At 42.7% G+C, this 13,364-nt stretch overlaps 1 pseudogene; it reads right to left on the bottom strand.

Annotated features, from left to right (window-relative positions):
* Positions 1–6,715: 6,715 nt before the first annotated feature.
* On the bottom strand, positions 6,716–12,971 carry LOC132344447 (zinc finger protein 280A-like; annotated as a pseudogene).
* Between the last annotated feature and the right edge of the window lie 393 nt (positions 12,972–13,364).

The raw sequence follows: 13,364 nt of genomic DNA, 5'->3' as shown, positions 1-13,364 counted from the left end.
ACCGGTTGCACAGTTGCCAGGGCCCAGGGCTGAGAGTGGCACACACACACACACACACAAATATACACATACACATAAACTGGTGCACAGTCACCAGTGCACAAGGCTGAGAACAGCACACACACACACACACACACACACACACACACACAAACAGGTTTCACAGTCGCCAGGGCACAGAGCTGAGAACAGCACACACACAAACACACAGACACAAACCAGGTGCACAGTCGCAAGGGCACAGGCCTTAGAAAAACACACACACACAGACACACAAACACACACAAACCGGTTGCACAGTCGCCAGGGCACAGGGCTGAGAGTGGCACACACACACACACATGCACAAACCGGTTGCACTGTCACCAGGGCACAGGGCTGAGAACAGCACACACACACACACAAACCGGTTGCACAGTTGCCAGGGCACAGGGCTGAGAATGGTACACACACACACACACACACACACACACATACACCAGTTGCACAGTCCCCAGGGCACAGGGCTGAGAACACTATCCGAGTCTACCAGGCAATTCCAGTGATGGTGTCCAGCAAACATACACCTGGATCTTGAAGCACCTCCTCTTCAATTCCATGTGGATCAATGCAGGGCAACCTGCCCTGTTTTTGCACAGCATATAATGACCTGAGAATGAGCTTTCTTACTTTCTTTGTGTGTGTGTGTGTGTGTGTGTGTGTGTGTGTGTGTGTGTGTGTGCTGTTCTCAGCCCTGTGCCATGGCGACTGTGCAACTGGTTTGTGTGTGTGTGTGTGTGTGTTTGTGTGTGTAGGTGTGTGTACCGTTCTGAGCTTTGTGCCCTGGTGCCTGTGCAACCAGTTTGTTTGTGTGTCTGTGTGTGTGTGTGCTGTTCTCAGCCCTGTGCCTGGCGACTCTGCACAGGTTTGTGTGTGTGTGTGTGTCTGTGTGTGTGTGTTAGAGCTGTTTTCACCCTGTGATCTGGCGACGGTGAATATTCAGAGTTTTTTCCCTTAGTATTGACTGGTTGGATCTCCTTGCTGTCCAAGGGACTCCGAGAGTCTTCTCCAACACCACAATTGAAAAGCATCCATTCTTTGGCACTCAGCCTTCTTTATGATCAGCTGTCACATCCATACATGACTTTCGAAAAACCATAGCTTTGAGTAGATGGACTTTGTCAGAAAAGTAATGTGTATGTTTTTAATATTGTGTCTAGGTTTGTTATAGCTTTTCTTCATAGGGGCAAATACCTTTTAATTTCAAGGCTTCAGTCACCATCCACAATCATTTTGGACCCCAAGCAACTAAAGTCTGTCACTGTTTCCATCATTTCCCTGTACAAATTTAACTGTTTCCCACGATTTTTGCTGATTAGTATGTTCATTATCATTTACTTCCAAATATATCCTAATATTATATTTTTAAGACAAAGATTATATATTCTATGAGCTTTCCTGATCGCTCAACTGATGCACTTTCCAGCCAATGCAGGAGACACAAGAGGCTGAGGTATGATTCTGGGTCAGGAAGATACCCTGGAGAATAATGGCAATCAGCTCTAGTAGTCTTGCCTGAAAATTCCATGGAGATATATATATTATGTATTAATATGTTTATTGATAATTACCAAATGAATGGCATTTTAAAAGATGTTTCTTTGTCAGTTTCTCATTATTGCATTATGGTCAGATCACACCTTCTAAATATTATTGACCATTTGTATTTGAAGATTTCCATTCAGTTAAGTATACAAAACTTTAGATTCCCATTCCAGTGAAGTAAAAATGAAGTGGGTGTGATGTACAGAAAATACTTGCAATGTCTAAACTATATCTGTGTAAAATGACCTCCTTTAAGCCTCCCAATTATTCCTGTATCTTTCAGTAGGGTACCTTTAACTAAGTTCCAGGTTTTATTAAATTTTACCAGTTTTTCCACAACTGTTCTTTTCCAGGTTCATGTCCCATATGTGATGCCAAATTGCATGAGGATATATACCGAAAAGCTACAGATACCTCCCTTAGTTTACTCTGGTCTTCAGTTCAGTCCAGTCACTCAGTCGTGTCTGACTCTTTGCTACCTCATGAATCGCAGCACGCCAGAGCCCCTGTCCATCACCAACTCCCGGAGTTCACTGAGACTCACATCCATAGTGTCAGTGATGCCACCCAGTCATCTCATCCTCTGTCGTCCCCTTCTCTTCCTGCCCTCAATCTCTCCCAGCATCAGAGTCTTTTCCAATGAGTCAACTCTTCACATGAGGTGGCCAAAGTACTGGAGTTTCAACTTTAGCATCATTCCTTCCAGAGAAATCCCAGGGCTGATCTCCCTCTGGTCTTAGCAGTTTCTTAAACTTTCCTTGCTTTTCATGACTTTTGACAATTTTCAGGAGTCCTTCAGGGACAGGTATTTTGCAGAATGACTCTCAATATGGGTTTGGTATGTTTCTCCTGGTTGCACAGGGGTTTATATATTTTTAGAACTATACCTCCAAGGCAATATATCTTTCTCATTACTTCCCATCAAGGATTCATACTATCAATATGACTTACCACTAGTTCCTCTGCTATAAAGTTATCTCTTTCCCCCTGACATATTCTGTCCTTTGGAAACAAGTCACTAAACCCAGCCTATACCTGGAGAGGGGCATGGACTCTCAAATTGAGGAAAATATCTAAGAGATTCACAAATTATTGAGTATAAAATTAATTGAAACACATTTATAAGGAAGATCTGGTTCCTCAAGCAATAGCTTTTAATTTTAAATTAATTAAATAAAAGTAAATTTTAATAGGTTTCCCAGGTGGTGATAGTGATAAGGAACCTGCCTCCCAATACAGGAGACATAAAAAATATGGGCTCAATCCCTGGGTCGGGAATATCCCCTGGAATGGGAAATGGCAACCCACCCCAGTATTATTGCCTACAGAATCCCATGGACTGAGAAGAGCCTGACGGGCTACAGTCCGTGGGGTCACAAAGAGTTGGACGGGACTGAGAATGTTCAAACTACGGCACAGTTGGACTCATCAGACATGCTAGTAAAGTAATGCTCAAAATCTCCCAAGCCAGGCTTCAGCAATACATGAACCGTGAACTTCCTGATGTTCAAGCTGGTTTTAGAAAAGGCAGAGGAACCAGAGATCAGATGCCAACATCTGCTGGATCATAGAGAAAGCAAGAGAGTCCCATAAAAACATCCATTTCTGCTTTATTGACTACGCCAAAGCCTTTGACTTTGTGGATCACAATAAATTGTGGAAAATTCTGAAAGAGAAGGGAATACCAGACCACTTAACCTGCCTCTTAAGAAACTTGTATGCAGGTCAGGAAGCAACAGTTAGAGCTGGACATGGAACAACAGACTGGTTCCAAATAGGAAAAGGAGTATGTCAAGGCTGTCTATTGTCACTCTGCTTATTTAACTTATATGCAGAGTACATCATGAGACACACTGGTCTGGAAGAAACACAAGCTGGAACCAAGACTGTCAGGAGAAATATCAATAACCTCAGATACGCAGATGACACCACCCTTAAGGCAGAAAGTGAAGAGGAACTAAAAAGCCTTTTGATGAAATTGAAAGTGAAGAGTGAAAATGTTGGCTTAAAGCTCAACATTCAGAAAATGAAGATCATGGCATCCAATCTCATCACTTGATGGGAAATAGATGGGGAAACAGTGGAAGCAGTGTCAGACTTTATTTTTTGGGGCTCCAAAATCACTGCAGATGATGACTGCAGCCATGAAATTAAAAGACGCTTAATCCTTGGAAGGAAAGTTATGACCAACCCATATAGCTTGTTCAAAAGCAGAGACATTACTTTGCCGACAAAGGTCCATCTAGTCAAGGCTATGGTTTTTCCTGTGGTCTTGTATGGATGTGAGATTTGGACTGTGAAGAAGGCTGAGGGCTGAAGAACTGATGCTTCTGAACTGTGGTGTTGGAGAAGACTCTTGAGAGTCCCTTGGATTGCAAGGAGATCCAACCAGTCCATTCTGAAGGAGATCAGCCCTGGGATTTCTTTGGAAGGAATGGTGCTAAAGCTGAAACTCCAGTACTTTGACCACCTCATGCAAAGTGTTGACTCATTGGAAAAGACTCTGATGCTGGGAGGGATTGGGGGCAGGAGCAGAAGGGGATGACAGAGGATGAGATGGCTGGATGGCATCACTGACTCGATGGACGTGAGTCTGGGTGAACTCTGGGAGTTGGTGATGGACACGGAGGCCTGGCATGTTGCGATTCATGGGGTCACAAAGAGTTGAATGCAACTGAACTGACCTGAACTGCAGTGACTGAGCACACACAAGGATTTAATACCTCTGTCACATTAGCTACATTTTAATATCTCTGAAGTGGCATATTAGACAAGGAGAGAGAAAACTTTTTCATTGAGAATTCCCTAATGATCTGGTAGTTAGGGCTTTGTGTTTGCAATGGAGGGGCAGAAATTCAATCCCTGGTTGAAGATCTATGATTCCTTAAGCCTTACAGGAAACAAACAAAAATTCCTACAAGATGAACACCCTGACTGAAAAATCAGATAAAGTATATAAATACATTACCTCACAGAAGAGAAAAATATGCATTTATATATGTGAAAACCTGATCATCCTTATTAGGGAATACATGTAACAATGATTTAAAAAATTTATATTGCTACCAAAATGTCTGTGAATAGCATTTACTTAGATCATTGTTTTGCCAAGCTTTCTTCTTTTCAAATGTAGTGCACATTAACATATGAAACTGCTTTAGCTCTGTCTCAAAAAGTTTGCTATTTTCAATATCATTCCTTTTTTCATAACAATTTCACTTAGGAGCTACAAGTTATTTAGGTTCAGAAGCAGGAATCAGTTCAGTTTAGTTCAGTCACTCAGTCATGTCCGACTCTTTGCAACCCCATGAATCGCAGCATGCCAGGCCTCCCTGTCCATCGCCAACTCCCGGAGTTCACTCAGACTCACGTCCATCGAGTCAGTGATGCCAGCCAACCATCTCATCCTCTGTCATCCCCTTCTGCTCCTGCCCCCAATTCCTCCCAGTGTCAGAGTCTTTTCCAATGAGTCAACTCTTCGCATGACCTCATGCCAAAGTACTGGAGTTTCAGCTTTAGCACCATTCCTTCCAAAGAAATCCCAAGGCTGATCTCCTTTAGAATGGACTAGTTGGATCTCCTTAAAGTCCAAGGGACTCTCAAGAGTCTTCTCCAACACTACAGTTCAAAAGCATCAATTCTTCAGCGCTCAGCTTTCTTCACAGTCCAACTCTTACATCCATACATGACCACAGGAAAAACCATAGCCTTGACTAGATGGACCTTTGTTGGCAAAGTAATGTCTCTGCTTTTGAATATGCTATCTAGGTTGGTTATAACTTTCCTTCCAAGGAGTAAGCGTCTTTTAATTTCATGGCTATTTTGTATCTGTCAGTAACAAATCTGCCTGCAATGCAGGAGACCCAGGTTTGAACGCTGGGTCAGGAAAATACTATGGAGAAGGAAATGCCAAGCCATTGTGGTATTCTTGCCTGGGAAAACCCATGGACAGTGGAGACTGGTGGGCTAGAGTGTGTGGGGTTGCAAGAGTCAAATACCACTTAGCAACTTTACCACTACCACATGGATTATCAGAAAATCTCATATCCATATATACAGATATAGCTATCTTAGAGAAATTACTGTGAAACACATACACATGTTCATAGGCAGCTTATTCAAAAAGGCAAAATTAAAGCCTCAAATTTCAGGCACAGTAAATGGACATATAAGACTATGCCCATTCATCCAAGGGAATTCTACCCAGTAATGAAAAGGAATGTTCCACAGCTACATGTAATAAGAATGCATCTCACTTATTTGAAAGAAAACAAAGACCAGGGGAACAGAAATTCTGTTGTGTGATTCTATCTATTTAAAATTTGAAACAAAGGAAAATGAATACCTGGTGCTAGAGTTCAGAGAAATGGTTACTTTGGGGATCAGAGAGAAGCCAGGTAGGAACATGGAGATTTCAAAGCTACTTGATGGTGGAGAGATGAAGCCAGTACAATCTCAGTTACAGTAAATCCAGACTTTATTTTTTAGGGCTCCAAAATAACTGTGGACTGCTACTGAGGCCCTGAAATTAAAAGACACTCTTTGGAAGAAAAGCTGTGACAAATGTAGATAGCATCTTAAAAGACAGAGACATTACTGTGCCAACTAATGTCCATAAAGTCAAAGCTATAGTTTTCCCAGGAGTCAGATACAGATGGAAGAGCTGGACTGAAGGCTGAATGCTGAATTGATCTGTTTGAACTGTGGTCCTGGAGAATGGAGAAGACTCTGGAGAGTCCCTTGGACTGCAAGGAGATCCAACCAGTCAATCCTAAGGGAAATCAACCCTGAATGTTCAGTGGAAGAACTGATGCTGAAGCTCCAACAATTTGGTCACCTGATGGGAAGAGTCAAATTATTGGTAAAAACCCTGATGCTGGGAAATATTGAAGGAAGGAGCACAAAACATGACAGAGGACAAGATGGTTGGATGGCATCAGCAACCCAATGGAATGCGTTTGAGCAAGCTTCAGGAGACGGTGATGGACAGGGAAGCCTGGTGTACTGAAGTTTATAGGGTCACAGGGAGTGACTGAGCAACTGAACAAAAGCCAAGCAGGGTCTTTATGTACAGCTGGCTGAACCTCAATAGGGCTGTTTTGAATTTCTGGAGGTGGGTAGAACATAGTTTTTAGCCAGATCCCTTGCTGCAACACATCTGGAGTAGTTTGTGTTGGTAGTCAATCTTCTTTGTAGTTTTTCTGGGTGGCACTCGGGAGTCAGTGTTCCTCACAATGATGGATGCTGTCTCTCTTAGGGAAATCAACTCAGTCTCAGCTGAACTGAAGTTTGGATCATGACCTCTGTTTCAGTAGGCAACCCTTGCAATTGTTCTGGCTTTTTGAATGGCTGATGATTATTGGTTTGATGCTCTGTATTTTCCTTTGGCTTCAATAACTGTAGTAGGCACTTGGAACATGGAAAGACCCTCTTGTTCCAGTGCCTCCAAGTGTGATTTACGAAGGATATCACCAGTTTGAAAAATTTGAGGCAAAACAGACAAAGCAAATTGTTTGTGTTTCCATGCCATGTTCTAAAATTTGCCTCTGTATCAGCAAAGGCTGAAGATCTGTAATTGCAAATGTGGCATTCATAAGGTGTTTTGCCAGGTTTGTGACTGTCCTTCATGTGTTGTAAGAGAACCTGATGTGTTTCGAAGGACAATTCACAGATTTTACAGACCGTGGAGGGCTCCCCAGAAGTGTGGACACTTTCAATGTGATACGCAGCTGGAATGGGCTGGGAAACTGGCGGTTGCAGTGCTGGCCAGTAGTGTGGATTTCCTAGCTGTCACCCTTCTGCTTCTCAAACTCCAGATGGTTCCTCACCTGGGTCATAAACTTGACATTTTTTAGAACTCTCAAGCAGCTGAGGCTTGTGAGTCACACAGCTCAGCTGAGGGTTGTGAGTCACTCAGCTCAGCTGAGGCTGTGTGAGTCTTCTGTTCTGGCTGCCTATCTCTTGTATGCTGTCCACAGTAAAAGTCATCAAGTAGCATGATCAGATTTCATTTCATGGGACCAACAATCTTGCTCTGACTTGCTAGAGTCAAAAAGTCTGTTTTCTCCAGCCCTTCCAAACTACATGTGCTGTCTGGATCCATAAGACTGAAGCATGTCTGGTCATTTACGTGAATCTGTGAAAATGGTGTCTCACCATAAACATGGCTTGGTGAGGTCAAGAGACCTTCCAAGGTCATAATCATATTATTTGTAGAATAGACTCCTGGAGGGGCCATGGTGAATTCAGGTCCCCCTGGGATTCCATTTCTGAGTCTGGTCACTCTGTTCAAATGTTAGAAATGACTGGCTTTGAACTTGAATCCAGGTGTCACTCTCTGTGGTTTTAGTTAACCCTGAGGGTTGTTCTCTGAAAATATTAAATGGAAAATTCCAGAGAGAAATAACTCATAAATTGTAAATTGCATGTCATTTTGAGGAGTGTGATTGGAATCTCACACCATCCTGCTTCCTCCTGCCCAAAATGTGAATCGTTCCTTAGTCCTGCACATCCCACTCGGTTGTTACTTGTTTACCACAATGACTGTTGAGATGTCACAGAGCTGTGACCAAATCACCCTTATTTTACTCAATAATGAACCCAAAGCATATTAGAGTGATGCTGGCCATTTAGACATGCTAGAGGGAATCCATTAAGTGCTACATTTAAGTGAAAATATCAAAGTTCTCAATTTGATTAAAAAGAGAACAGTTGCATGCTGAGGTTGCTAAGATCTGTGGTGAATGTGAAGAAGAGAAAAGAAATCTGTATTAGTTTTGCTGTTAAACCTCAAACTGCAAAAGGTATGGCCACAGAGTGCAGTAAGTGCTTGCTGCTGCTGCTGCTTCTGCTGCTAAGTCACTTCAGTCATGTCCGACTCTGTGCGACCCCATGGACTGTAGCCCACCAGGGTCCTCTGTCCCTAGGATTTTCCAGGCAAGAACACTGGAGTGGGTTGCCATTTCCTTCTCCAATGCATGGAAGTGAATAGTGAAAGTGAAGTCACTTCAGTTGTGTCCGACTCTGTGCGACCCCATGGACTGTAGCCCACCAGGGTCCTCTGTCCATGGGATTTTCCAGGCAAGACTACTGGAGTGGGGTGCCATTGCCTTTAGGGTGAAAAACATCAGTAAATTAGTACAGTAATATATTTTACATGGAAACTTTCACAAAACTTCTATAAAAGTATACTGTTATAATTGTTCTATGTTATTATTATACTTTCCCTGGTGACTTAGATGGTAAATTGTCTGCCTACAATTCAGGAGACCCGGCTTCAATCCCTGGGTTGGGAAGATCCTTCACAACAGGAAATGGCAACCGACTCCAGAATTCGTGCCTGGGAAATCCCATGGACAGAGGAGAGTAGTAAGGTGCAGTCCAAGGGGTTGTAAAGAGTCGGAAACGACTGAGCAACTTCACTTTCACTTTCCTGTCATTATTAGTTGCCAATCTCTTACTGTACTTTTATAAAATAAACTGCATCACAGGTATGTTTGTATAGCAAAAACACTGTGTATATAGGGTTTGATACTACGTGAGGTTACAGATATCCACTGGGGGTCTTGGAACTTACTCTGTGCAGATGAGTGGTGATGATTCTATTTCTTTCAAAAGACAAAATTAGTACTTGATTGAATCATTGGCTGAAACATTGAGATAACTATTAACACCCTTTTTTTATACATAAGGAAACATCTCAAACTCAGTTAAGTGACATGACAGTTTTAAACTTTCTTCCCCAGCCCCCACTTTTGCCTTGTCTCCCCATGATGGCCCAGTGCTCCTGTCACTCTACAGGAGAGCTGGTAGGTGCCATTTTGCTATAGTTCTCCAATAGCACTCAGAAATGCTGAACAACATAAAATGTCTAAAAGAGCCCTCATCTGTCCCTTGGGGCTGCCCCTCACGCCCTCCTCTCTGTGAGTCCAGAAGGCATCGGACTCTATTCATGGATCAAAAATATATATATAAAAAAAAATCCAGAAAGTTCTAATAACAAAACTTGAACCTGCCTCATGCTGGAAAAAAAATATATATAAACGTAATATATATATATATATATATATATATATATATATTTGTGTACTTGAAACTATTTACAGAGCACTGACATTGTATTAAGTATTATAAGGAATCTGGGGATAATTTAAAGCATATGGGAGCACCCCCTTAAGTTACATGCAAAGACTACACCATTTTATATAAGAGACTTGCACTGCCATGCATTTTGGTATCTGTGGGTGCAGGGTTCCTGGACCAATCTCCCAAGGGCACCGAGGAGAGAGGACGGGGCCTTCTCAGGACTTCTGCTGCTCTCCCTGCCTAGGATGCTGTCTCAAGTACCATCACCCAGCTCCTGATCTGTCACGGTCCACAGTTTGTCTGCCAAGCTTGCCCGACCATGATGTCAGAAATTACAGCCTTCTCCCACTCACATGCCATATTCAACTCCAGAGCTATTGGGTTGCTATATTTTTGTTTCTAGAACAACATGTGGCATCTGTCAGTGTTATATGTCTGCTACAAAAATAAACAGTAACTCTTAATAATACAATCATTTGTCTGTATCACAGGCTCGACCCACTAATTCCTGGATCCCCAGGTACTTACACTTGATCTTAGCCAAAAGGCTGAGAAGCAGTTTTCCCTAGCATTTCATGAAATCCAAATCTTAATGACTTAAAACTATCACACAAGGGAGAGTGTCAGCCAGTATGTAGCTGGATGATGTCAGGACCAGTTGTAGTCATTGAAACAAAAGATACGTAACACAATTTCTCTCCATATAATACATTTTTCGATAGCTTCCATGCCATTAACAGGTTTCGCTGACATTTACGACCATTCTAAAGTTTACATTTGACCATTTCTGATACCAGATCACATTTCATCAGTAGCATACCATAGTTTGCTTGGCTAAATGGTGGCTCTAGCAGTAAAGGACCCTCCTGCCAATGCAGAAGACTTAAGAGACACAGGTTCAATCTCTGGGTCAGGAAGACCCCCTGGAGGAGGGCATGACAACCCACTCCAGTATTCCTGCTTGAAGAATCCTGTGGACAGAGGAGACTGCTGAGCTACAGTCCATAGAGTTGGAAGAGTCAAACATGACTGAAGCAACAGCACATACACACATTCATATGTATATAAATATATATTTTATAGTGGTGTGAAAAATAATGCTTCGGGCCTTCCTGGTGATCCAGTACTTAAGACTCCTCACTCCAAGCCAGGGGGCATGGCTTCAATCCCTGGGCAGGGACCTATGACCCCACATGCCACAGATAAGATTTGATCAGTCACTCAGTTGTGTCCAACTCCTTGCGACCCCATGAATTGCAGCACGCCAGGCCTCCCTGTCCATCACCAACTCCTGGAGTTCACCCAGACTCATGTCCATCGAGTCAGTGATGCCATCCAGCCATCTCATCCTCTGTCGTCCCCTTCTCCTCCTGCCCCCCAATCCCTCCCAGCATCAGAGTCTTTTCCAATGAGTCAACTCTTCGCATGAGGTGGCCAAAGTACTGGAGTTTCAGCCTTAGCATCATTCCTTCCAAATAAATCTCAGGGCTGATCTCCTTCAGAATGGACTGGTTGGATCCCCTTGCAGTCCAAGGGACTCTCAAGAGTCTTCTTCAACACCACAGTTCAAAAGCATCAATTCTTCAGCCCTCAGCCTTCTTCACAGTCCAACTCTTACATGCATACATGATCACAGGAAAAACCATAGCCTTGACTAGACGACCTCTGTTGGCAAAGTAATGTCTCTGCTTTTGAATATGCTATCTAGGTTGGTCGTAACTTTGCTTCCAAGGAGTAAGCATCTTTTAATTTCATAGCTGCAGTCACCATCTGTAGTGATTTTGGAGCCCAGAAAAATAAAGTCTGACATTGTTTCCACTGTTTCCCCATCTATTTCCCATGAAGTGGTGAGACTGGATGCCATGATCTTCGTTTTCTGAATGTTGAGCTTTAAGCCAAATTTTTCACTCTCCACTTTCACTTTCATCAAGAGGCTTTTGAGTTCCTCTTCACTTTCTGCCATAAGGGTGGTGTCATCTGCATATCTGAGGTTATTGATATTTCTCCCAGCAATCTTGATTCCAGCTTGTGTTTGGCAAAAACAAACAAACAAAACACCAAATAATGTTGTAGATTACAGGTGATGTCTTCTTAGATTTAATGAAGATTCTATTTTTCATAAGCAGAATCCAGCCTACTAAATTCGTGTAGCAAGCCACTAATGCTATGCTAGCTGCCTTATATAGGCAAATGGTTTAGAAAGGGATTGACAAATTGGCATGCCTCCTGTTTGTTTTTTTCTCCCAACCAGCAAGCTAAGAATGATTTTTATGTTTTAGTTTTTTTTTTTTTTTAACTTTTAAAAATACGTTTAATATTTTTACTTTTTAATTTTATTTGGGGGAAACAAAGGAACATTTTGTGACATGTAAAAATTATATGATGTCTAAATTTCAGTGTCACAAATAAAGTTTTTTTGGAACACAACTGCGATCATTTGCCACTGCACAAGGTTGTTTCACACTGCTAATGGCAAAGACCGAATGGACCTTAATTCCTGGTTACTTTCTAGCCCTTTATAGAGAAATTTTGCAGACTCATGACTTCAGAGAACAAAATGAAGTATTCCAAACCCCATGGCTCACCAGCTGCTGATGTCCAGTTGACTCAGTGAAGCTAAACATATCCCATTCTGAGCCCCAGTGGCGGGTGAAGCTGGAGTGTTTTTGTCTTCACCTCCCAGAGAGATTTCTCTGGAAATACCAGCACCACTTCCTGTGTCCAGTGTCCATGAACCCCTACAGTGAGGCTGTTTCAGGAGATTCCAAATCTTTTAAAGCCCATTCTAACCCAATCCATAGTATCCAACCCGGGCTCCAAACAGGTTTCTGAAACAGTTTTCCCCCATCGAGTCTTTCAACTAGAAATCTTTCTACCAAGTTGCTAGAGAGAGGAAAGAATGTGGATGGGGCTTCAGGGCTTCACCCATGGGCTATTGTCCAGGTCTCAGGGTGGTGAGAGTCTCCACTTCTCTCTCTGGCATCCAGAGGCCCACCACTTTATCTCCAATTTATCTGCAATTGTAGTTATTTGGGGTTCAATAGCTTAAGGGCAGGGGAAGGCGGTCTACACAGCTATTCCGACAGAGCTCAGGCTGATATCAGGAACCTAAAAAGGCAGGGGTCCTCTTCCAATGCCAGAAAATTCACCAGCTGCAAACAGCAAACCCCTGTATTCTTCCAGGGGCAAGGGGGATAGGTTGGGGGGGCAGAGCGGGCAAGGTGGGAGGGCAGGAAGCAAGCTTACTCCCAAGTGATCTGCACTTGAAGATTCAGCACCTGCTGGATTCCTGGGGTCCTCATCATGGATTTCATGCTGAACTCCAGGAGCTTGATCTAGGCAAGGGCTCATGCTTTCTAAAACCATGTCGGGGTGCTAGGTCACACCCTGGTCCCCCTCCTTCTCCCTTCCTTCCTCACTCCCCCTCTTCTCTCTCCTTCCCCTTTGCACCACTTAGATTATATCTCAAGCTTTCCCTCCCACTGCCTTTACAGCCTTATGCACACAGATTCTTAGGAGGAGGGAGGGTTTTAGAGAAGAAATATGTGTATTTCCATTTCTTATAAGGTAACAGTCACTGAATTAGAAAAAAAATGAAGTTCAATAATGAACGTGATCTCAAGCGCTATAAACAGATATAACATCAAAAATACCGTTCTTATCAAATCAACATGTGTTCACTTTAAATTTATAAA

Source organism: Bos taurus, chromosome Y, assembly GCF_002263795.3.
Source record: "Bos taurus isolate L1 Dominette 01449 registration number 42190680 breed Hereford chromosome Y, ARS-UCD2.0, whole genome shotgun sequence".
NCBI classification, from domain to species: Eukaryota; Metazoa; Chordata; class Mammalia; order Artiodactyla; family Bovidae; genus Bos; species Bos taurus.
Note: the sequence above shows the minus strand (reverse complement) of the source record. Positions and strands in the feature narration are given on the sequence as shown.